The 22,455-nt window shown below is 37.6% G+C and overlaps 1 long non-coding RNA gene and 1 other non-coding gene across 14 annotated transcripts in view; one reads left to right on the top strand and one right to left on the bottom strand.

Annotated features, from left to right (window-relative positions):
• LOC144305133 (uncharacterized) overlaps positions 1-21,101 on the bottom strand; it is a 332,824-nt gene extending 311,723 nt beyond the window's left edge. For 10 of the 13 annotated variants that reach the window (XR_013372152.1, XR_013372151.1, XR_013372154.1 and 7 more), the window contains exon 1: positions 1,560-1,680. This is a non-coding gene — a long non-coding RNA (uncharacterized LOC144305133). Of the gene's footprint in view, positions 1-1,455; positions 1,681-2,054; positions 2,217-20,966 lie in introns of those variants that run through there. The other 3 variants (XR_013372162.1, XR_013372155.1, XR_013372150.1) reach the window with 3 other exon arrangements.
• Positions 19,764-19,836, top strand: TRNAF-GAA (transfer RNA phenylalanine (anticodon GAA)). The gene has a single exon. It is a non-coding gene; the product is annotated as a tRNA-Phe (tRNA).
• Positions 21,102-22,455: the final 1,354 nt, after the last annotated feature.

Genomic DNA, 22,455 nt, shown 5'->3' with positions numbered 1-22,455 from the left:
GCACCACCTTTGCAGGCCTTTGTGTAAGACACGCCTTTGTTTTCCTCTCCCTCCTCCCCCTCCAATTCAAGGGCATAAAACCTGGGAATAAACCTGATGAATAAACTCCCCCTTGAAGAGCTCAAAACTAGTTAGTTAGACAAACACACAAACAAAGAAGCATTGTACAATTAACTTGAGGGCTTCATAATGAGATATCATCTGTGCTGGGTCCTGAAGGATGAGTAAGAATTCTCCAAGCAGACAAGGGAAAGAAAGGAACCCAGAGGTAATATCCGATGCAAATATCACGAAGAAATTCTCAGAGGCATGGAAATGCAAGCTAAATTCCAAAAAGAGCATTTAATTAGAATTCTGGGTGCCAGGGGAAGAATGAATGAGGAAGAAGTAGGGAGGAGGCAAGAAAGAGGAGCTCCAAGTAGCAGACTAGAAAGTTATACCGTAGATATTGAAGGGTCTTCTTTTTGTGCCAGGATAAAGTAGATTTATTCCATAGGAAATCAGGAACCAGCAAGTTTGAACACAGGTGAGTATGACATGGCCAGATCTACATTTTGATCTCTATCACCAATGGTAATATGGAAAGTTCACTGGAAGGGAGATACTGTTGCAAGGAAAGGAGATTCGGGGACACAGACCACCAGAACCGTGCCCACAGCAATTACAGTTATCAAAAAAATGAATGGCAATGAAAAAGAATGGGCATTTGTTTGAATATCATGCATCATAAATTCTCTCTCTCTCTCTCTTTTTTTTTTTTTTTTTTTTAGTAACACATACGAATCAACCGGTGGGAATAATTATAAGGATACCTAATGGAAGACATTTTAGGAAAGGAAATACACACCATTGCAAAGTGGGAAGGGGTCTTGCATGTTACTAGACCAGAAATCTCCCCAGGAATTAGTAAATTAACACAAACCATTAAACCAGAGCTTGTCTGCTCTGTCAAAACCAATAGCTGATTTGCTACATAAATACATGCACACATATATAATATACATATACATACATAAATGGAACTGGCCACATGAGTACCCCAAAAACATCTGATGCTGATAAGTAAACAGTGTCATTTGCTAGAAGTTCAACTCCATATTGACCCTATTTTAGCTCTCTCTTTGACCCTTTCTTCTTTTCCAATTGGGAGAAGGGAAAATAAGTAAATGAGCCATAATTTTTGGCAAAGCATATTTAAAGTGAGGTCTGCCAAGTTCAAAACTGAAAATGCAGCAGCTGTTTGCACAAAACACGGGCCAAGAAATTCCTGCATGACTGACAATATGCTTTTGCTTCTGGCTGCACAATCTCTGACCCGGGTATTCATTTCAGCAGCTGTCAGCTAAACCATGTAGAGGAGGGGCTTTCTCACCATAGAGAAGAGGATCCCTAAAAAAGGAGGGATTAAGAGTTCACACTCAGTAATGAAAGTGCTTCAAAGGAGGAAATCTGTACATTTGATGAGGGAGAAATCTATATGGGAATGGAAAAGTAATCATTCTTGCAGGGTAGGTAGATTAGACACAGCATATATCCTGAATATTTGGGAAGTGTCTTACTTCTTTTGCAGAAGAGAGCTCTGGGACTTGTGCACGGTGCCTGGGACTACAGGATACTGCTTCTTAAGCAGCACAACATGTGCCTTCCTGATGCTGGTCACAGTGGGCACCTGGGTCTCTGTGATGGCAACAAAGGAAGGGACAGTGACAAAGGCTGACCAAGTGTCTAAGGCAGGACCATCTCCCACATCAGCCTGCAGCTGTGATGGGACCAGGGCCAAAGGTCTTAGTGGAAGCAATCCAACAGGGGCCATGGCGATTGCCTGGCAAGCCAGCAGCTAGCACTTGGAGAAGCAACACTGGAGACTCGAAAACGTAAAGGAAATTCTACAGCAATGACTACAGTTAACAGTACCGAAGGACACAGCAAAATAATCTGAAAAAACAAAAACTTGGGGAAGTTAGAGGGCAAATAAATAACCCTTTTCACATTCAACTTCAAAGCAAATAGAGAAAGGAAAGTTAGACAGATGGAGATAACATTATCACACTTACTACTGATAAAGCTGATTGCAGAATGTGGTTCACGATCTGCAGTTAAATGAGTTCGTCTAGACTTCATTCTAAATTAGATATTGGCATAGTTGGACAAGAGCAAGCAAGAGGCAGGCATGATGGAGAGAATCCATGATTTGATGCCCTGTGGGCAAACTGGCTCTGAAAAGTAAGAAGGAGGTAGGCTGGACACATAAAGAATTGGATATTCCTAATACAAAATTCGCCAGCCTTTCACCTGTGAGTAGGAGCAAACACAGAGGACAGAGGCTCTCCCTTAACTCACCATAAGTTTTCCTCTAGGAGTGACGTTTTAATTCTCTTCTTTATGGAAATATGGGGGGTGGGAATATTGCGTAACCATAATATTAACATAACTAATATTTATTAAATGTGTGTTGTCTACCAGCATTGCGCTTTGTGTACATTATCTAATTTAACCCTCACTACAACTTTGTAGAAAAGTTTCCTTTTGTGTGTGTGTTAAGAACACTTACAATGAGATTTACCTTCTTCAAAAATACAGATTTTTTCTCACATAAACTAATGATTATTTAATCACAGTTCTATGTTGTAAGCACATGTAGAGAAAGGCTTGCAGATATTAATGGTTGCAGCCAACTTAAATAACCCCAGCATCAGCATCCTTTGACATGTATCTATAGCCTAGCAGCCAGTAGGCAAAAGCATTTTTTTTTTCAAGGATAGAGCACATCACTGCCAAATGACAGTACTCATAGCCCAAGATACTTAAATTGCTATCAACCCATGGAAAAGCAAATCAGAATGTATAGATAATTAGATTATTTATATTAAGCTATTAAAATTCAGATTGGTAGTAATAAGTGCAAAAGTAAGATAAAAAACCTATACTCATATGTTACTTGAGTAGTTAAATCGGAACAGAAATATTTCATTTCTCTGTAAATTTATTCTTATACTAAATGGCTTGCACATGCTTTTCAAAACCCCAACTTTTTCAACATGTGAACCATAACATAATATTCCACTAAATAAACACTTGAGATACTTAGACCGCTATTTACATTAGCTTTTCATTTGTTTTTGTTTTTTATTTTGGTAGATTAAGAAAATACAATATAAAAATAGAATCTCAAGAGAAGGTTAAACTTTGACCAAAGTTGTCAATAACTCACAATGGGTCTTTGGTTCTCCTTTTGTTATCCTTGCTTTACCTGTTCTGTCTTTTATGCTGCTCATACCCCTCTCCAGGCATGCACCATCTCACCCAACCAGATTTCTTTTATCACGAGGAGTCATTATCTGGGTTAGTATATTGGTGCACATCCCTACATGTAAGCATTTTTATTTAAGATTAGTCTACAGCATGACTGCAAAGCTAAAACAAGGCAAGAGATCACTATATGTGGCGTTCTGAGAACAAATGAAGGTTAGGGGAAAATTTTGCTGGTTCTCTTAAAATCATACCAGCTACAGGACACACCATACCCCCTCCCTAAAAGTTAAGGCCAATTCCAAGGATAGTAGTTATGAAAAAAGATTTAAATATGCAAGTTCAGGAATAAACAAAATAAAGGAGTCCAGTGGTTCTTAGAAAGCCTCTTTTTCTCCCATAGCTTCTATACATAATTGATTGGCTCACCAAAATTCCAAAATTAGTTTCATTTTGTTACTGTCTTTTAAAAATGTACATCCAAAAAAATAAAAATAAAGAAAAATATAAATAAATAAATAAATAAATAAATAAATAAATAAATAAATACATACTCCTAAGATAAAATTCTAAGCTCACTAAAGCATCCAACCAACATTTCCTAAGATACACTGATGTGCCTGACCACGTGCTAGGTACTAAGGATGCAAAGATACTTATTAAACACACACACACACTCACACACACACACACACACACACATAACTGGGGCTGTTAGTGTATCTAGGGCTTAAGGACTTAAGGGAAGGGAAGCCCAGAAAAGTCTGCCAGATGCTGCAGGTTTTTACTTTGAAATATTTGATGAAAATACATAAGGCAAGGAATTAAGAGCTAGATAGAAAACAGCAGAAAGGTAAAATGCATTTTTCCACAGTCTCCACTGATGAAGAAACAGAAACTGTTAAGACCATCCAGCAAAAAAAAAAAAAAAAAAAGACCATCCAGCAAAGAAGGGACACAGAAAATTCCCAGGCCCTCAGTTTTTCTGTTGGAACTTCTGGAGAGCTACACCAAAGATGTAAGGAGAACCAGAGTCTAAAAACCTTCAACCATCCTTGAGTCATCTCGATCCTATTAGGAAACAATTCTCCATGGGCCTCTTGCATTCTGCACATTTTGTAAGCAGAGAAATTTAGTCCTTATTCCACTATTTATCAAGAATATTTTCATAATAAATAGCTATGGAAAAAAGAAAAGAAAAGTATTTTTCTCCGGAGCAAAGGGCAGGTTGTTTAAATACATATATGGTATGCTATATACGGAGAGAAAGCTATAGAGACCTATAGATTCATTCAGACTATTTATTTTTCTTGAGTGACCTCTGGCAGTTGTATCATTTAAGGAATGTAAGGGGTTTTTTTTGTAAATTTTAGGTAAGTTGTTGAATTTAGGAGCATTGAATTCTTTTTTTCTTCTTTCAAGTTTTTATTTAAATTCAAGTTAGTTAACATACAGTATTGATTTCAGGAGTAGAGTTTAGTGATTCGTCTCTTACATGTAACACCTGGTGCTCATCACAACAAGCACCCTCTTTAATACCCATCACCCATTTAGCCCATCCTCCCACTCACCTCCCACCTAGTAACCATGCTTTTTTTTCTATAGTTAAGTCTCATGATCTGTTTCCCTCTCTCCTCTTTTTATTTTCCCTTTCCATATCTTCATCTGTTTTGTTTCTTAAATTCCACACTTGCATGAGATCATATGGTATTTGTCTTTCTCTGACTGACTGTGCTTAGTATAATACATTCTAGCTCCATCCACATCATTGCAAATGACAAGATTTCATTCTTTTGATGGCAAGTAATATTCTATTATATATATATATATATATAAAGTATATATTTTATCCATTGCATGTGTCTCACGTCTTCTTTATCCCTTCATCAATTGATGAACATTTGGGCTCTCTCCATAGTTTGGCTATTGTTGATAAATTTGTTATAATATTGGGATGGAGGATGCACATGCCCCTTTAAATCAGTATTTTTGTATCCTTTGGATAAATGCCTAGTAGAGCAATTGCTGGATTGTAGGGTAGTTCTATTTTTAACTTTTGGAGGAACTTCCATACTCTTCTCCAGAGTGACTGTACCAGTTGGCATTCCCGCCAACAGTGTAAGAGGGTTCTCCTTTCTCCTCATCCTCACCAACATCTATTGTTTCCTGAGGTGTTAATTTTAGCCATTCTGACAGGTGTGAGGTGGTATCTCATTGTGGTTTTGATTTGCATTTCCCTGATGAAAGTGATGTTGAGCATCTTTTCATGTGTCTGTTGGCCATTTGTATGTCTTCTTTGGAGAAATGTCTTCTGCCTATTTCTTGACTAGATTATTTGTTCTGTGGGTGTTGAGTTTGATAAGTTCTTTATAGAGGATACTAGCCCTTTATCTGATGGGTCATTAGCAAATATCTTCTCCCATTCTGTAGGCTTTCTTTTAGTTTTGTTGACTGTTTCCTTTGCTGTGCAGAAGCTTTTTATCTTGATGAAGTCCCAAGAGTTCATTTTTGCTTTTGTTTCCCTGGCCTCTGGAGACATGTCTAGTAAGAAGTTGCTGCAGCTGAGGTCAAAGAAGTTGCTGCCTGTGTTCTCCAAGATTTTGATGGTTTGCTGTCTCACATTTAGGTCTTTCAATCATTTTGATTTTGTTTTTGTGTCTGGTGTAAGAAAGTGGTCCAGTTGCATTCTTCTGCATGTGGCTATCCAGTTTTCCCAACACTTTGTTGAAGAGACTTTTTTCCATTGGATATTCTTTCCTGCTTTGTTGAAGATTAGTTGACCACATAGTTGTGGGTCCATTTCTGGGTTCTCCTTTCTGTTCCACTGATCTATGTGTGTCTGTTTCTGTGCCAGTACCACACTGTCTTGATCATTACAGCTTTGTAATACAGCTTGAATTCCAGAATTGTGCTGCCTCCAGCTTTGTTTTCTCTTTTTCAACATTACTTTGGCTATTTGGGGTCTTTTCTAGTTCCATATAAATTTTAAAATTGTTTGTTCTAGCTTTGTGAAAAATGCTGGTATTATTTTAATAGGAGTTTCATTAAATGTGTAGGTTGCTTTGCATAGTATAGACATTTTAATAATGTTCTTTCAATCTATGAGCATAGAATGTTTTTCCATTTCTTTGAGTCTTCAATTTCTTTCATAAGTGTTCTGTAGTTTTTAGAGTAGAGATCTTTTACCTCTTTGGTTAGGTTTATTCCTAGGTATGTTTTAGTTTTGGGTTCAATTGTAAATGGATCAATTATTTGATTCTCTTTCTGTTTCTTTATTATTGGTGTATAGAAATGCAACAGATTTCTGTATGTTAATTTTACATCCTATGACTTTGCTGAATTCATGTATCAGTTCTAACAATTTTTGGTGGTGTCTTTCAGATTTTCTACACAGAGTATCATATCATCTGCAAACTGTGAAAGTTTGACTTTTTCTTTGCCAATTTAGATGCCGTTTATTTCTTTTTGTTGTCTGATTGCTGAAGTTAGTATTTCTAGTACTATGTTGAATGACAGTGGTGAGAGTGGACATTCTTATTCCTGACCTTAGGGGGAAAGCTCTCAGTTTTTCCCCATTGAGGATGGTATTATCTGGGTCTTTTATTTATGGCCTTTATGATGTTGAGGTATGTTCCTTCTATACTTACTTTCTTGAGGATTTTTATCAAGAAAGGATGCTTTATTTTGTAAAATGCTTTATCTGCATCTACTGAGAGGATCATATGGTTTTATCCTTTCTTTTATTAATGTGGTATATCACATTGATTGATTTGAGAATTATTGAATTACCTGGCAACCCAAGAATAAATTCCCACTTGATTGTGGTGAATGACTCTTTTAATGTAATGTTAGAATCAATTTGCTAGCATCTTATTGAGAATTTTTGCAACCATGTTCATCAGGGATATTGGTCTGGAATTTTCTTTTTTAGTAGGGTCTTTATCTGGTTTTGGAATAAAGATAATGCTGGACTCATAGAATGAGCTTGTAAGTTTTCCTTCCATTTATATTCTTTGGAAAAGTTTCAGAAGAATATGTATTAACTCTTCTTTAAATGTTTGGTAGAATTCCTCAGGGAAGCCATCCAGCCCTGGACCCTTGGTTGTCAGGAGATTTTTGATTACTGATTTAATTTCTTTGCTGGTTATGGGTCAGTTCAAATTTACTATTTCTTCCTGTTTCAGTTTGGGTAGTTTATGTGTTTCTAGGAATTTATTCATTTCTTCCAGGTTGCCCAATCTGTTGGCATATAATTCCTCATATTATTCTCTTATAATTGTGTTTCTGCAGTGTTGGTTGTGATCTTTCCTCTTTCATTTGTGATTTTATCTATTTGGGTCTTGTCTCTTTTCTTTTAGGTAAATCTGGACAGGGGTTTATCAATTTTGTTAATTCTTTCAAAGAACCAGCTCCTAGTTTTGTTGACTTGTTCTACTCTTTTTATATTTCTATACCATTTATTTCTGCTCTAATCTTCATTATTACCCTTCTTTTGCTGGGTTTAGGCTTTATTTTCTGTTCCTTTTTTAGCTCCTTTAGATGCTAGCTTAGGTTGTGTATTTAAGACTTTTCTTGCTTCCTGAGGAAAACCTGTATTGTGATAGCCTTCCCTCTTATGACTGCCTTTACTACATTCTGAAGGTTTGGTACTGTCCTGTTTTCATTTGCCTCCATGTATTTTTTTATTTCTATGTATTTTTATTATGGTCATTCCGAAATTTTTCTTGTGGCTGACTTCAAGTTTCATAGCATTGTGGTCTGAAAATACATATGGTATGATCTCAGTCTTTTTGTACTGTTTGAGGGCTGATTTGTGACCCAGTATGTGATATATTCTGGAGAAGTTCCATATGCCATCAAAAGGAATGTATATTCTGATGCTTTAGGATGAAATGCTCTGAATATATCTGTTAAGTCCATTTGGTCCAGTGTGTCATTCAAAGCCACTGTTTCCTTGTTGATCTTCTGCTTAGATGATCTGGACATATCATTGTGAGTAGGGTGCTAAAGTTCCCTCCTATTATTGTATTATTATCAATGAGTCTCTTTAAGTTTGTTATTAATTGACTTATCTAATTGGCTGTTCCCAAGTTAGGGGCATAAATATTTACAATTGTTAGATCTTCTTGTTGTATAGACTCCTTTATTATAATAGAGTGCCTTTCTTCATCTCTTATTACAGTCTTTGGTTTAAAATCTAGTCTGTCTGACTTAAATATGGCTACTCTGGCTTTCTTTTGATGCCCATTAGTATGATAGATGGTTATCCATACCCCTCAATTTCAATCTGGAGGTGTCTTTGGGTCTAAAATGAGTCTCTTGGGATATCGATGGGTCTTGGTTTTTGTTTTGTTTTATTCATTCTGATACCCACGTCTTTTGATTTAGTCCATTTACATTAAGAGTAATTATTGAGAGGTATGAATTTAGTGCCATTATATTACTTGAAAAGCTGCTGTTTCTGCAGATTGTTTCTGTTTCTTTCTAGTCTTTGTTGCTATCGGTCTCTCTTTCCCACTCAAAGGGTTCCCTTCAATATTCTTACAGAGCTGGTTTAATGTTCATGAATTCCTTTAGTTTTTATTTGTCTTAGAAAATATTTATCTCTCCTTCTATTCTCAATGAGCCTTGTCAGATTAAGTATTCTTGGCTGCATATTTTTCCCATTTAGCACGTTAAATATATCATGCCTCTGTCTTCTGGCCTGCCAATTTTCTGGGGACAGGTCTGCTGCTAACCTTATGTGTCCACCCTTTCAGGTTACTTTGTATTTTGCAAGTTTCACCACAATACACCTTGGAGTTGACTTGTTTTTGTTGATTTTGCGGGGAGTTCTTTGTGCTTCTTGGACTTGAATGCCTGTTTCCTTCCCCACATTAGAGAAGTTCTCTATAATTTGTTCAGATATGCCTTCTGCCCCTTTTTCTCTCCTCTTCTCCTTCTGGGACTCCTATGATATGGATATGACCATACTTTATGGAGTTTTTGAGTTACCTAAGTCTACACTTGTGATCTAATAGTTTTCTTTCCCTCTTCTTTTCAGCTTCATCAGTTTCTATAATTTTATCTTCTATATCACCTATTCATTCCTTTGTTTCTTCCATCCTTGTTGTGATTACATCCAGTCAGTTTTGCATTTCAGTTGTAGCTTTTTTTTTTTCTTGGCCTGACTAGTTTTTAGGTCTTTTATATCTGCAACAAGGGTTTCTCTGGTGTCTTCTATGTTTCTTTCAAGCCTAGCTAGTATTCTCATGACTGTTGTTCTAAATTCTTGTTCAGATATATTGCTTTTATCTGTTTCAAGTAAATCTCTGGCTGTGATTTCTTCTTGATCTTTCTTCTGAGAGAATTCCTCCATCTTGTCATTTTGTCTAGGTTTCTGTCTTTGTGTGTTATAAAAGCTTGCTATGTTTCTGACTGAGAGTAATGCTATATTAAGAAGGGATCATAAACTATCCAGGGCCTTGGTGCATCAGGAAGTGTTTCTGGTGTATGCTGGGTGCACTCTGCTGTTGTGTTTTGACTGCTCTTTCCCACATGTCAGTCCTCTACAGAGTTCCTTTTTGCTTGCAGTAGGGTCTGTTTGGACCTCTAACTAGCTGTGCTTTGATTTGTTTGCTAAAATAAGCCTGGGAGAAAAAAGGCCTGATTCCAGAGACAGAGACAGAGAAGGAAATGAAACAAAAAGCTATAAGCCTATTCCAAAGGTAAAAAAAAAAAAAAAGAAAGAAAGAACGAAAGAAAAAATAAAGCCTGGTCCCATTTTCACCAGAACTGACCTCAATATTTGGAGTACTCTATGATCAGTAGACTTGGTGTATGTGGGGGAGAGGGGGTGGGGTGTTGTGCTGGTCTTCTTGGGAGAAGCCCACTGCACTGGCTCACAGTCAGACTTGCCCTAGTAAAGATGTACCTGCAGTAAGCAAGGGGGCAGGTTTTGGTGTAAGCAGCTCCAGCCTCCACTGAGGGCACTGTGTCACTCACTGAAGTCAAACTGTGCCAGTGGTCAGGGGAAACACCACCCCACTCTCTTGTCCAGATGGAAGTGATCTCCAGCATGCCACTGCTCAGGAAGCCCTCACAGACAAGGGAACAACTTCCCCTCTCATGTCCCCAGCTTCTATCAGATTCCTGCCCTCACCCTGTCTGTGCCCAGGCCATCGGCATGCCTGTCACCAAAGCTGTTTTATCTTTGGTGCACAGCTAGGATTTAAAACTCCAAATCTTAAAAAAGACCCAGCAAGGCATGGACCCACGTCCCTTCTCTGGAGGAGAGCCTCCTCACACTGTGTCTGGTGCTATTTTGTCCCAGAAAACCAGTCCAGGAGGCAGCCCGGGTGGCTCAGCAGTTTAGCGCCACCTTGCTTACTTAGGGTGTGATCCTAGAGACCTGAGATCAACTCCCACATCAGGTTCCCTCCATGGAGCCTGTTTCTCCTTCTGCCTGTGTCTCTGCCTCTCTCTCTCCCTCTCTATGTGTGTGTCTCTCATGAATAAATAAATAAAATCTTAAAAAAAAAAAAAACAAAAAGAAAAGCAGTCCAGGGCCCTGCAGGTGCTTGGAGTTTATGACGAAGCACAGTGAAAATAGCAACCAGGTTATCTGCCCTCTGAACATGCTCCTGTCCCCTGCTGATGAATGGCCACTCAATGGTGCCCACCAGGTCTTTTGGAGGGGCATTAGGCCTCTTTCAAATACACTCTAGGAAGGGGAGCATTCTCTCCCCGGGATCCCAACACCACCACACTGTCCACTCCCAGGCCTCTGCCTTCCTTCTCCCCAGGAGGACTGCCACATCTGCCTGGCTTGACTACAGAGAATGGTTCCGACTTCCAAAACCTCAGAATTTGGGCTCTGCTGCTTGCAAAAACTTGCCATAGTTCCTCTCGACTCCCTAGTCGATAGTTTTAGGGAAGTGTATGTCTTGTGCCAGCCCAATATGCACTCTTCCTCCCCCTCCCTTTCTCTCTCTCTCTCTCCTTTCTGCAGAAAGGGCTCCCTCTCCTCCACAGCACCACAGATTTTCTCTCCTCCAATTCACATCCCTGCACCCCATATCTTCCACTTTCTTTCCCTAGAATTCTGAAGATTATTCTCTTAATCCTCAAATCAATTTCCTAGGTGTTCAAAATGATTTGTTGTTAATCTAGCTGTGTTGAAAGGATGAGGCAAGCCCAGGGTCTCCCGACTACTCCACTATCTTAACTCCTCTCCAGTATTGAATTCTTTTTGTAGTTTCTGCTTATCCTTAGTGAATAGGTGATATACTCAATTTCATTTCAATATTTACAATTGTGTCTTCTCTCTTTTTATGTGATTAAACTGATGAAAAGTTCATCAACTTTATTGACATTTTCAAAGAACTGACTTTTATTTATGTTGAGTTTCTCCTATGTTTCTATTTTAACTGCATTGATTTCTGCTCCAATTGCTATTATTTCCTCCATTACACTTGCTTTGGGTTTAATTTTCTCTTTTTATTTCTAGTCTCCTAAGGTGGGATCTTAAATCATTAATTCAAAAAAATCTGCTTTTTTAAAAAATAAAAGCATTAAAAGCTATAATAGTGTTTTAGCTGTACTCCACAAATTTTGATATGTTGAATTTTAATTTTCATTCAATTCAAAATATGTTTGAATTCCTCTTGTGACATTCTTTTTAAAGCATGGGCTATTTTAAGTGTTCATTTCTTTCATTTCAATGCTAATAAAAGTGTTCATATTTAGAGATTTTCTAATTATCCTCCTGTTATTGGTTTCTAGTTCAAATCCCATTTGATTTGAGAAGATACCTTAAATAATTCCTATTCTTTTATACCGATCTGTCTACAATAAGATCTTTATTGGTGAAGGTCCCCTACACACTTGAGGAAAATACTCTATTTCTGTAATGAAGAGTGTTTTATATGTATCTAATAGATCCATTTGGTTGATAGTGTTATTAAGAGCTTCTCTTTCCTTAATGCCTTTCTGTTTGCTTAATCTATTCCTGAAAGTTGAAGTTTCTAACTGTACTTGTGAATGTATTTCTCCTATCAGTTCTATCAGTTTTTTTTAAAGATTTTATTTATATATTCATGAGAGACAGAGAGAGAGAGAGAGAGAGAGAGATTGAGAGGCAGACACACAGGCAGAGGGAGAAGCAGGCTCCATGCAGGGAACCCGATGTGGGACTCACTCCCAGGACCCCAGGATCATGCCCTGAGCCAAAGGCAGCTGCTCAATCACTGACCCACCCAGGCATCCCAGTTCTATTGGTTTTATTTCATATATTTTAAATTATGTTGTTAGCTTTATACGTATTTAAAACTATTGTTTATTTATTGAATTGTACCCTTTATCATTATCATTATCCCTGGTAATATCCTTTGTTTAGAAGTCTACTTTGTCTGACATTAATATACCACTCTGGCTTTTTTTTTTTATTACTGTTTTCATGTAATATCTTTTTTGTATTTTTACCTTAACTTATTTATTTATATTTAAAGTGGGTCTTGTTGACAGGATATAGTTGGGTGTTACTTTTTATAATCTAATCTGAAAATCTTATTTTATGTTAAAAAAGTTTAAATCTTTTTTATTTAAGATTTTATTTATTCATTCATGAGAAACACAAAGAGAGAGAGAGAGAAAGAGAGAGAGAGAGACAGAGACACAGGCAGAGGGAGAAGCAGGCTCCATGCAGGGAGCTTGACGTGGGACTCGATCCCGGGTCTCCAGGATCACACCCTGGGCTGAAGGTGGTGCTAAACTGCTGAGCTACCCAGGCTGCCCATTCACAGTTTAAATCTAATGTAATTATTTTATTGGTTGGTTTAAAATCCCTCTTATCTCCATTTGGGGTTATTTTGTATCCATTTTAAAAAATATTTTATTTATTTTATTCATGAGAGATACAAAGAGAGAGCCAGAGACATAGCCAGAGGGAGAAGCAGGTTCCCTGAAAGTAGCCTGATTCAGGACTCGATCCCAGAACCCTGGGATCAGAACCTGAGCCGGAGACAGACGTTCAACCACTGAGCCACCCAGTTGTCCCTTTATACATGTTTTAAACGTCCTAATGATTGTCCTAGAATTTATGATATATGACTTTAATCATGTATTATGTGGACCTTATAACAATGTAATTCCAATTTCTTCCTTATCCTTTATCCTATTGTTGCCATGTATTTTACTTATATCATAAACATGTGATGCTTTGATAGTGTTTCCTTTTGATAGGTATCTGTTGGATAAATTAAAAATAAGAAAAGTAAATTATATGTTTTCCTTTATGAGGGCCATTTCTAGCATTCTTTCTTTCTTTTTTTTTTTTTTTTTAGAGATCCTACTTTTTATCTGGTATCTTAGTCCTTATTTCTAGAGAAATCCCTTTAGTACATTTAATAGGTCAGCTAATAATGAATTCTCTCTGTTCTCATTTTTTGTAAAAGCCTTTTTCTCTCCTTTAATTTTTTTAAAAATATTTTCTTTGTATATATATATATTTTTTTTTTTTCCTTATAGCATTTTAAAATGTTACTGCTTGGGCAGCCTGGGGGGCTCAGCAGTTTAGCGCTGCCTTCAGCCCCTGGCCTGATCCTGGAGACCGGGATCAAGTCCCACATCAGGCTCCCTGCATGGAGCCTGCTTCTCCCTCTGCCTGTGTCTCTGCCTCTCTCTCTCTCTCTGTGTCTCTCATGAGTAAATAAATAAAATCTTTAAAAAATTAAAATAAAATGTTACTGCCTTGTCTGTACACTTCACAGTTCATAGTGACAAGTCTGTTCCAGTCTTTATTTTTATTCCTTTTTATGTCATGTGTGCCTTTTATCTGGGAGCCTTCAAGATTTTCTCTTTGTCTTTGGGGTATAGTGGTTTAAAAACAGGTATCCCCTGCTTTTCAAAAGTTTGTGTTACACCACTATTACAAAAGACCTATATTTACATCTGTTTTCATTAACTGGAAGAATCCCAAGGGGATTTTTGCTTTTACATAAGAAGGAGGAGGAGGAGAAGGAGGAGGAGGAGGAGGAGGAGGAGGAGGAGAGGAGAAGAAGAAGAGGAAGGAAGGAAGGAAGGAAGGAAGGAAGGAAGGAAGGAAGGAAAGAAGGAAGGAAGGAAAAGTAAGAAAGAAGGAAAACAAAGAAAGTTAAAAAGCTAAAATAGCAATCAGTCTTTGTTTTGCAGCAAGCCCTTAAGGAAGTAAAATGTACCCTGAGCAGAGAAAGCTGGCACCACCACACTCCTTCCTCAGTGTTAGGTTAATTATAAACATTTATTATAAACAATTAAATACACTCAGAATCTCAGCATTAAGCGGCCATGGCTTTGAATTGTGTCTGTAAGCATCTGTGTTTTATCTCTATTTTGTGCATCCATTAACAAAATGTGTCCTAAGGCATCAGAAAAGCCTGAGAGGTGATTTTTGGGTTCTGGGAATGCTAAACATTTTTTCCATATAAATTAATGGTAATTGCTTCTTCCCTTTACACCATTTCAGCTTACAAAGGTTTCATAGGACTGCTCTACTTTTAGAAAGCAGGGAAGTCTTTTATTGCCAGGGAAAATAGAATCTTATAAAGTTTAATTTTAAAGTCTTTTATCATATGGTGGTGCAATTAATATCAGAGAAAAGGACATGTGTTTCATTAACTTGCTCGTCACTCCATGAGTTTATGATGAGAGAACTGGTACTTTCATGCCATCTGTTTATGTATGACATAATAGAAGCCCTATATGCCAATGGACCAAAGTATTTTGGCAGAATAAATCCACAGGTATGTGCTCAACATTCCAAAAAGTATTATTTCCCATAAATAATGTTGTCATTATTAGATTATTTCTTGTAGTAAAGTATAAATTTCAAGCTAATGCTATAAAAGGGAAGTAGGAATGAATGACAATTTCTTTCTCCAGTATACAAAGAAACTATATATTCTAGTTGTTAAAACAAGAGAGAGTGATCTTCTAATTTTTATTTCGAATGTAGAAAGCTGGAAAAAGCATCATTCCTACCCTTACAATAAAAGAAAAAGAAAACTGTAAATTTACAGCTGCCCTTGGACTTTTCAGAGAACCGAGGTTGTAAGGCAATCAAGCAATCCAAAATCTAAAGAAATACATTCTCCTGAAAGAAGAAATAGAATATGAGCATTTGTTTTCCTAGGGTAAATGTTGGATCCTGTACAAACTGTTCAAAAGAGTTCAACTAAAATTTCTGACAAATTATTGAAGGCCTACTTTGGACTCACATGAGTATATAGAATCCCTAGGAGCTGTAGTCACAAGGAGAAATTGCACATCTGTATGTCATCTTCTCCACAGACCTCACCATGCACCTATAAAAGAGATTAGGAGCAAAGAAGAAAGCTTCCATCTTGACATAGGCATGGGAGAGGGGGAACAACAGCTGTAGTGGAAAATGCATAAAGCTTCACATAGGACCTTCTCCCCTATCTTCTTTATGGAGCAAAAGTTTAGGTGCTGTGGAAAGAGCAACAAACACTGTTACTCTCAGGCCAGATGTGAATGTTCATTGCAAGTAAGTGAAGGAAATAAGAAAACACCCTCTGTCCTCAGGGAGGGACAGGAAAATACTCTGAGCCTGGATCACTTAGAGATCTCCTACCTTTGAGGAAGGAGTATGACCATTAAAAAAAAAAAAAAGGCTCCATTCCCAAGATTATAGGTATAGTACCTGCCTCAGATGGAGACCGAACCAGAATAACAGAGAATGACTCCCCTGTTCCCCATCTTCTACTTTTCTCCATCAGGCTAGGTAGTGACCGATAGCATTTATCAGCTATATAATGCTGAGAGAAGGGCAAAGTGAAGACAGATCTTTTCTTAGGCACAAAGGAAAGACCTGAAAGTGAGGAGTGAGCAGACATTGAGAACAATCCTCTGAAAAAAGTGTTTCTTACTTTAAGTACAAGTTAAGACAAGAGAAATTTTAAGCTGTGGTGCCCTGAGAGTAACCATAGAAACTAAAATAGCAAAAATAAACTCAGCTCAATTCTAAGCTAGACTAACACAAACTTTTACAATAGGAAGAGAAAAGTCATGCCTATTTTCAGGCAAAATACTATTTATACTTTTCTCTACTGTTCTATATAATATATCCAGCTTACAACCAAAATGCAGCATATACAAATAAGCGATTACAACACATACACACACACACACACACACACACACACACACACACAGGTAATAATACACTGTCAAGAGACAAAACAATAAACAGAACCAGATTCAAATATGATCCACATGTTGGAACTATCAGAAAGGAAATTTAAAATAACTTTGGATAACATGACAAAGATTCTGAAGGAAAATATGGACAATATACATGAAGAGAGGGAATTTCAAGTGAGATGTAAACTATGAGAAATAACTAAATGGAAATTAAAGAAATGAAGAGCATGATTACAGAGGAGAAGAACCACTTTGTGAACTCAGAACAATCAGCACACTAAAGAAAAGAAACGGTAAACTTAGAGATAGATCAAGAAAAATCTTCCAAATGACAAGCATGAAACAAAATAACAGTTCATCCAAGAGCTGAGGAACAATATTGAATGGTCTAAAATGAGTGTAATTGGAATCAGAGAAGAGAGAGAGAGAAAAACAAATATTTGAATACATAATAACCAAGAGTTTTTCAAAATCAATATATTACAAAAAACCCATAATCTACATTGAGACAACACCAAGCAATAAATGCTCCCCAAACTCACCTACAAACATAACAGAGGTTTCCCCCATTATACAGAAGTAGAGTGTTTCTGAAATCTTTTATAAGCCAAAATGGCATAAAACAAAGAAGTAGTAACCATTAATTTATATGGTTATAGCATTCTCAGGCCCCAAAAATAACTTCTTTTAGGCTTTCTTGATACCTTAGGGCACATCTTGCTAATGGATGCACAAAATAAATAAAGCACAAATGCTTACAGACAGTTCAAAGACATGGTGAGTTGATGCTGAGATGCTGAGTACAGTTCCTGGGAAAGAAGCTTCATGGTGCCACTTCCACTGCGTGGGGTGCATGATGCCTCTGTAATGGCTTGGCTTATTGCAAAACAGATGCTAAATGCTATTTTCATTTTTTACCTTTTTTTTCTTTGTAAAAATAAAAATAATTGTGAGATTTCTTTCAATCAGTAAGAACAGGTACAAATGTAGGTTTTTTATAAAAGCAAACTGGCATAACACAAACTTTCAAAAAGTGGGAGGTTATTTCAAAGAAAGTTGTCTTTCAATAAACTTCATTGAATTAACAAAAAGTATTGAAATTAAATTAGCAAGCAGTCTTAAGTATTTTATTAGCAGTTTATGTTCTACATAGTAAATAAATGACTCATATTCGGCCTAAGTAGTAGCTCAGGGGATTTAAGATACAAAGGTTAGGTGTATTTAGTTTATATATATAAGCTTGGAAAAAAAAAAAAAAACTTCTTAATAATCTTGAAAAATAGAGCACTAGGGGCAAAGCCTGTTAAACACAGGTCAGTTTCCTACCAGATAAAAAGACTTGTTTATAATTAATCTGATGGTGATAAAAAGGCATTTAATTAGATTTCTATCACAAAATGGAAAAGGATAGGTCTGGGGTCTGAAACACAGTAGAATTCGGCCATCTGCTGCCAGCTACCTCTTGCCAACATGTGATTTGCAAGTTAAATTATGCCAGCTGATGACATATGGCACTTCCTCCTTCTTTAAATATCTTACTCAAAATGAGTTTGCTCTCAAATGCTGAGGTTGGATTTTTAGCAATCACAGTAGTGGCCATAATTTTCCTTCATAAACAAATTTAAGCAACATAGATTTAAATTGCTGGCTCCTGTGTTATTGTCCTGTGACATGATTGTGACAGAGAAGTTTGACCTCTGAGATGTTCACCTTTGGAATTTATAAACTTAAAACTTTTTTAAAACATTTTTTTAATGGTTTTTTACGGGTAATTGGGTAGAGAGACAAGAGTCTTCTCTCTAGGTTCTGACATATATCTTAAACAGGAGAAAAGGTGGTCTAAAGAAAAGAAGTGAAGAACTTATTCAAATCCATGGCTTCATATTGAGCCTGAGGTGTCTATCAGCTGGTAACAGAGTGGAGACTCATACTACAGAAGCTGTCAAAAATCTAAACCATCACAACGCTGCAAAACAATGTCTTCTTATTACCAATGGCCTAAAACTGAAAAATTCTCTGGTTCTCTCAAGGCTTTAGACTTATTAACAGCTAGTTTTGTCTTCAGAATTATTGATCCAATATGTCTTGAATTAAGGCCACAACTTTTTCCAAACCTATTCATCATTTGGCTGCCACAAAAATCTCCATAAACAGCTTAACCATGACCTAACTAAACAAAACCATGTACCCTACTAACTATAATTGTGTGAGTGCACATGCACACAAACATGTGGGTAAGTGTGTGTATTTGACAAGACATTGGTATATGCCATCTTGATGGTAAAACAACATGGATATAGATTGGTTTTGTAGCAAAGCAAGTGAACATTCACTTCCTGAAGGAAGGCCTAGACCATGGACACATGATTTCTCACAGAGAATATGAGCATCCTCAGCCAATTACACCATGAATTTCTCTTCCTGGGAACCCCCCATTTTTAACTGTAAGGCAAGGACTTCAGACTATGAGACTGGAAATGGTAAAGTCTATTGATCATAGTTTTTGTCCCAGCTGATCATATTGCCTATCTATCCATAAAGCTTTAATCACCACTATCTCACTTACAGCTACCAGTGGCAGCTTTCTTTAGATGAGATGGGTCTGTCACACTTGGAATAGTCTCCTGACTTCTCACTGTGGGCTGGCATCACCACAAAATCAAATTTTAATTCCTTTGTTTTACTATATTCATCTGACTTTGTGGTTTCCATAAATAAAGAAATATGGGGCAGCATGGATGGCTCAGTGGTTTAGTGCTGCCTTCAGCCCAAGGTGTGATACTGGAGACCCTGGTTCAAGTCCCACGTCTGGCTCCCTGTGTGGACACTGCTTCTGTCTCTGCCTCTCTCTCTCATGAATAAATAAATCTAAAAAAAAATTTAAAAAAAGAAATATGTCTGAAACATTCCATTATTGTTTGTGATCACGAGAGGATGTAAAAGTTATATAAACAGCAAATTAGTAACAATTTAGGTGGATGAGTAGACACAGGCATAAAACAGTGCTGGTAGAGCATGAACTGATCATCTTGGGATTCCTGGGGAAGGTGCTTGGCAATTCAGATAATTTTTGGGGGTAGGTACAATTTATTTTATTATTATTATTTTTACATTTTTTTTAAAAAAAGATTAAGTTTGATTTGCCAACATAATATAACCCCCAGGGCTCATTCCATCACATGCCTCAGAGACCTTCACCCAATTACTCCATCCCCAGAGACCTTCACCCAGTTACCCCATCCCCCACCTTCCTCCCCTTCCGCAACCCTTTGTTTCCCAGAGTTAAGAGTCTCTAGTTTGTCTCCCTCTCTAATTTTTCCCACCAAGGAAGCAGAGCTGAAATAGCTCAGTTGGGAGAGTGTTAGACTGAAGATCTAAAGGTCCCTGGTTCAACCCTGGGTTTTGGCAATTCAGATTTTAGAGAAAATGACTGGCAACAGCACCAACTAATCTGAACGTCAGCTGGTTTAGAATAATAGTATCTTGAAGCTGGAGACCCCTGCCTGTGCTGAAAATTAACCCTTTCATTGCTGGACTGTGGCAAGAGGCAGAAGTGTCTTAAAAGCAACAGAGGTGCAGAAGAAAACTTGAGGGAAGTTGCTATATAATAAAACCAGTGCATAATCACTTTTATATTTGAACACTGATATGGCTATCCTATCGTACAATGGCTAAATGCTAGCCCTGGTCTCTGGATTTTGCTTCCAGCATTCTCAACAATGAATTTTTCCTAACACGTAGGGTTTCAGAACAATGAGCCTTCATAGTTATAAATCCTGCTAAATCCTGAAGTTCACTCTAACATGTCTATTTATATCTCCAATATCAATAAAGCAGAGAAAACTCAAGGAATGAATACGGGATCTATGTGTGTGAGCATATGCACTGGTCATGGCAGGTAAAATTCAAGCACCTAATAATTCCAAGTGTTTTAGCATGTAATCCAAATGTCACAGCTTTACCAGCCCTTGAACACAGCTATTGTCACATTGACAGTAAGCTTTATTTCCTGCATTATCTCCCACCTTTATTCACAGATATTCCAGCTCCCTACCAAACCCTCCCCAGTACTCTGCAAGATCCTGCAGTGTATGTCATGTACTCATGAAGCAGAATGCCAGTTAGAGGAGCCATATGGCCTCCACCACGTTTTTATTGTCCTTCACTCTCCTACCCTTTTTATTGCTCTCTGTACATGAGGTTTCTTGAACATGCCTTGGATGCTGCTGCTGCTGCTGCTGCTATTTTGGGGACAATGCTCTATAAACTGTATAGTTTCTACTATTGCCTGACCACGACTTCAGGTGCCAAATGCTCTCCGTGGGGATGTTCTAGACCTTAACGCTGTGCAGCACTTTGTCACCAAGCCCATGGGCTGTTACTACTTTTGCCCTCACAAAATGCTTTGAACACCATTTGATAACTGTCCCTCCTGAACTCAAATCAATTCTGGAAGGGCAGTGATGTAATGGCCCACAGCACCTTGTGACTCAGGCTGGGCCACGATAGTGTCCATCCTCTTGCACATCATGACTTACCTAAGCAATCTTCCCAGGAGTTGATGAGGCTGTTGAAGACAAGATGGTTTCTATCTTTCTGTGACATCATAATCTTTAATGACCAGCTAAGTGTGGAGCTTCCAGGAGCCATCTTGACACCATATGAAGACAGTCTGAGAATAAAGCCAACAAGAGGGAAGCACGGCGTGATTTAGAGTTGTGCCATCTAATAGATTAGCCACCAACTACATGTGGCTTTTTACACTTGAATTCATTAAAATTGAATTAAAACATTCATTTCCTTAGTTGCCATTAGCCACACTTCAAGTGCTCAATAGTCACGTGAACTATTGTATTAGACAAAGCATTTTATAGGACAGCCTGATCTAGAGAAAGAAATAGTCCTAATTTCATCCTTTAAATCTCTGCATCTAGCCTTGTGTAAAGCTGGATCCACCTTAAATTCCATTTTGGTTTAAGCTAAATAATGAAAGCTTGTTTAAGTTATATTTCTGACCCTTGAAAAATTTATGTGCAGAAACTAGCCCTCAGCCTATTGCCCAGAGTCAGAGTCAGGAAACAGACAACAATCTTCTCACGTTTTCCCAGTTTCTTCCCATGACCTTTCTTGACAAAATTCAACCTCACCTTCTCCATGAGAACACATACACACATACACACACATCACATGCACACGCCATGGAAAGAGATCAGAGGGCAGAGGTTTGGCAGATGTCACCACAAAGCCAGCCTCTCTTATCAAAGATAAACAAAGCCAGACATTAATTAAAGCAGTGAGAACAGATTTTATTTTGTAAATATTGACAAAAGGGTAAAGAGCTGAGCTCTAGTCTGATTTGCAGAGGTGACTGAGCATTTTTTTCTTAATTGAAGTAGAGGTGATATATGATGCATTAGTTTCATGTGTACAAGAGTGACTTGACAATTCTATACATTATAAAATGCTCACCACAATAAATGTAGTCACCACACAAAGTTATTACAATATTATTGACTGCATTCCCTTTGCTGTACTTTTCATCCTTGTGACATATTTATTTTATAACTGGAAGTTTGTAGCTCCTAATTTCCTCCACCTATTTAATTTATTTTTTCTTTTTTAAAGATTTTATTTATTTATTCATAAAGACACAGAGAGAGAGAGAGAGAGAGAGAGGCAGAGACACAGGCAGAGGGAGAAGCAGGCTCCATGCAGGGAGCCTGTCGTGGAACTCGATCCCGGGTCCCCAGGATCATGCCCCAGGCTGCAGGGGGTGCTAAACCGCTGAGCCACTGGGGCTGCCCTCCTCCACCTATTTTAGTCATCCCCACACACACTCCTCTTTGACATAACCAGTTTGTTCTCTGTGATTATGAGTTTGTTTTGTTCTCTGTGTGTGTTTGTATTCATTTTATTTTTTTTAGATTCCACATAGAAGTGAAATCATATGGTATTTGTCTTTTTCTGCCTGACTTACTTCATTTAGTATAATACTCTCTAGGTCCATCCATGTTGTAGCAAATGGCA

This window comes from Canis aureus, chromosome 35, assembly GCF_053574225.1.
Source record: "Canis aureus isolate CA01 chromosome 35, VMU_Caureus_v.1.0, whole genome shotgun sequence".
NCBI lineage: Eukaryota > Metazoa > Chordata > Mammalia > Carnivora > Canidae > Canis > Canis aureus.
This window is presented reverse-complemented; position numbering and strand designations above follow the sequence as displayed.